Source organism: Cynocephalus volans, chromosome 10 (genome assembly GCF_027409185.1).
Source record: "Cynocephalus volans isolate mCynVol1 chromosome 10, mCynVol1.pri, whole genome shotgun sequence".
NCBI classification, from domain to species: domain Eukaryota; kingdom Metazoa; phylum Chordata; class Mammalia; order Dermoptera; family Cynocephalidae; genus Cynocephalus; species Cynocephalus volans.
The window spans coordinates 90,128,944-90,133,092 of NC_084469.1; positions in this window are offsets into that span (position 1 = coordinate 90,128,944).

Here is a 4,149-nt window from a genome sequence, read left to right on the forward strand (position 1 = left end):
ATTATTTTTCAAAGGAAACACTAACACACCTGTTATCCGATTCTAGCCCTGTGTTTGTAATCTCTTTGTAAAGCTTAAATCTTCCAGGCTACAGTTCCACATCAAGACGGTGATAACCCAAGGATTCCAACCCAACCTTTCCCGAGAGGAACTAAGTCCCTATAAATCACTAGATCAGCCAATGAGAGATTTTATTCCTCCTAAATGCAGGCAGGGACTATGCCCATGGTTTGCAGGAAGTAGTTTCAGAAGAAAGAGACCTCTGGCCCCTTTTACCTTAAGAATAAGGAGGATAAAATTTCTCAGTGGAGAATGAAACAATAAGGCTAGGCCTGTGAACCAAACTGTTAGGTCTCTGAATCTGACTGAAATCACCAAAGACAAAATATGCCCATGGGGATGAAAGCCTAAACTTATGCTTGGTGGTGTGCAAAACCAAGGACTATATATAAAAACTAATGATTATGAGCTTGAAAATTCTATAACCCTCCTCCAAACGTCCTTGTCTTCCTTTTCTGAGGTAGTCCTACAAAACTGTAGAGGACTTGACCTCCTCTTTCTACAACAAGGGGGACTCTGTTTAACATTAAGGGAAGAATGCTGTGTATATACGGATCATACCGGAGTTGTTAAAGACTCCATGAAAAAATTAAGGGAACGCATTAAACAATGGGAGCAAGAACAGGAATAATTCTCTAACTGGTTTGAATCCTGGTTTAACTTTTCTCCATGGCTAACAACTTTAATTTGCAGCCTTATGGGACTATTAATAATCCTCCTCTTGCTAGTTACCTCAGGACTGTGCCTTTTCAACAAACTCCTTAACTTGATCCCATCATGCATACAAGAGGTCAAGTTACTGGTTCTTCGTTCCCAGTATGACCAAATTCCACTAGAAGATTTGGAACACTTAAGTTGGTTATCAGATCTTGGCCCTTAAGCAAAGATTCGCTTTTAAGAAACCTCCTTAAAACCAGTGGGGAAGGAAGTAATGCCCTCTTTCTAAGAGCAGGACTGACGCCACTTAAGATAGCCCCTCCATTGTGTGAAAGTTAGGCGGGAAAGTGGGGATGGGATGGGAGGAGCTCTGCTAACTGCAAAATTAGCTCATGTACTGTTGGCTTGCTTGCATTGGCTAATACCTCTTGGCATGGTGATCAGACAACGTTGCTGCACTTGCAGCTTTAAAAACCGAGAAAAAGACGGTTTGGGGCCACACCTTGAATTGGCTGGTACAGTCCTGGCCACTGGAAATAAAAATCTTTTTCCCTTTTTCTATATCAGTCTCCAAGGGTGATTTTCTCCCGACACATATAACAATGGGACTTAAGTTTCCTTTTGTACAGTATGTTCATATTCCCCTTTGTTATGCAATGCTCCATGGTTATATTATCCAACTTTTCAATTTTATGCCAGCTGGTGAATATGGAACTACTCACTATGATTTTAATTTGCTTGTCTAAGATTAATAATAAAGTTGGACATATTTTTATAGTTATTGGCTATTTGAGTTTCCCTTTCTGTGAAATTCCTAGTATATTTTCCCATATTTCTATTGGGCTATGTATCTTTTCCCTATTGATTCATTAGCGTTTTTACATCAATCATTTTCAGTTATATATGATGCAAATATCTTCTTGCAGTTGGGGTATATCTTTTCATTCTTTTTATGATGCCTTCAATGAACAACGTCCTTGAAATTAATTTATCTGTGTTTTAATTTATGGTTTATTCTTACTGTATTATAATTTAAAAAATCCTTATCTTGAAATTATAAAATATTTTCTGTATTTTCTTTTAGTTTTTGGTTTGTTTTCTATATTTTCTTCTAACTGAATTTTGAGTATAACTGGAAATATGGATTTCTTTTCATTTTTTTCTATATCATAACCAATCAATTATTCAAGCATACTTCACTGATTTGGCCATCTTTTCTTAGCTGATCTGTATTTCTCTTTTGTTGTATATTGGATTCCCATATATGCATGTATTATTACTTCCTCACCTTTAAATTAGATCCTAAAGCAAACCTGAGCATAAAAAGTAAAGCCAGAGACATTACACTTCCTGACTTCAAACTACATTACAAATCTATAGTAACAAAAACAGCATGGTGCTAGCATAAAAACAGACAAATAGACCAATGGAGCAGAATAGAGAACCCAGAAATCAACCCACATACTTACAGCCAACTAATCTTCAACAAGGACACCAAGAAGATACAATGGGAAAAAGACTGCCTGTTCAATAAATGGTGCTAGGAAAACTGGATATCAATATGTAGAAGAATACTTGACCTGTAATTTGTAACTCTCATCATATACCAAAACCAACTCAAAATGCATTGAAGACTTAAACATAAGACCTGAAACTTTAAAACTCCTAGAAGAAAACATAGGAGAAACACTCCAGGATTTAGGACCAGGCAAAAACTTTATGAATAACACCCCCAAAGCACAGGCAACAAAAGAAAAAATAAACAAAGGGGATTATATCAAACCAAAAGCTTCTGCACAGCAAAGCAAACAACAGTGTGAAAAGACAACCTACAGAATGGGAGAAAATATTTGCAAACTATGCATCTGACAAGTGATTAATAACCAGAATATACAAAGAGCTCAAAGAATTTTGCAGCCAAAAGACCAAATAATCAAATTTTAAAATGGACAAAGGAGCTGAATAAACATTTCTCAAAGGAAGACATACAAATGGCCAACAGGTACATGAAAAAATGCTCAACATCACTAAATACCAGGGAATTTCAAATCAAAACCACTTTGAGATATCACCTCACCCCAATCAGACTGACTATTATAAAAAAGACAGAGAATAACAAATGTGGAGAAAGAGGAACTCTTCTGCACTATTGGTGAGACTGTAAATTAGTACAGTCATTATGGAGAACAGTACGAAGATTCTGCAAACAACTACAGATGGAACTACCATATGATCCAGCAATCCCACTACCGGGGATATATCCAGAGGATTTGAAGTCATCAGGTCAAAGGGATACCTGCACTCCCATGTTTATTACACCTCTATCTACAATAGCCAGGTAATGGAACCAACCTAAATGTCCATCAATGGATGACTGGATAAGGAAATTATCATATATATACACAATGGAATACTACTCAGCCATAAAAAAGAATGAAATTCTACCATTTGCAGAAACATGGATGAGCCTGGAGAAAATTATCCTAAGTGAAACCCAGGTACAGAAAGAGAAATACTGCATCTTTTCATTCATAACCATAAATAAACAAATAAACACTAAAAAGAGACAGAAAGAAATAACAATTACAGTAATACATTGAACTTTTAGAAAGAGAGAAAAGAACCATGGTTACTAGAGGTGAAAAAGGGGAAAGGAGGGTGAAAGGGAGGGGGGCTAATGAGAAATTCGTTAACAGACACAAAGAATGATTGCGTATTGTAATGAATAAGTTTAATAAGCTTAATATACTGATCTAACCATCACACATTGTACACAGTTATCAAAAATCAATGTTGTACTCCACATGTATGTGTAATAGTCTCAAAATAAATAAATTAGATCCTGCTGGAACTCTGATAGATACATATTGGACTTCCTGACATTTCCTTTGTAGGTCTCTTAATATCTTACTTCCAACTTTAACCATATTAAAGCAATTTATTTTGTATTATATCCTATATAATTCAAGCATTTTTAGTCTTAGCTGGTCAGATTGTGTGTGTGTGTGTTTTTTGTGTGTGCATGCATGTGTGTTTTCTACTGTATTTCAATCATGATAACTTATTTCTTCATGTGTTTTGTATTTTTTTTTTATTGTGAAACCACGACCTTGATTCCTGCAGAAAATAACTAGCTTTACATTTACCAGGGACCTGGCCATGATTTGTAATGAACAGAGTAAAAGTACAGTTAGAGGAGTATATACCATATGTCTAACCTTTAAAAGTAATAAATTAAACTAAAACACTTTTCAATGGAATATATTCTATACACCTACCTTGATAAACATACAGTTGTAATGACAAAATAGAAACATATCTGAAAACCTATGGATTTCATAGGCCTATAAATTGTCAAAAATCAAAGAAGAAGAAATTTCATTATTGTTATGCATGTTCATGTGTTCTCTTGATGGGCTTGTGAAGTTTGGG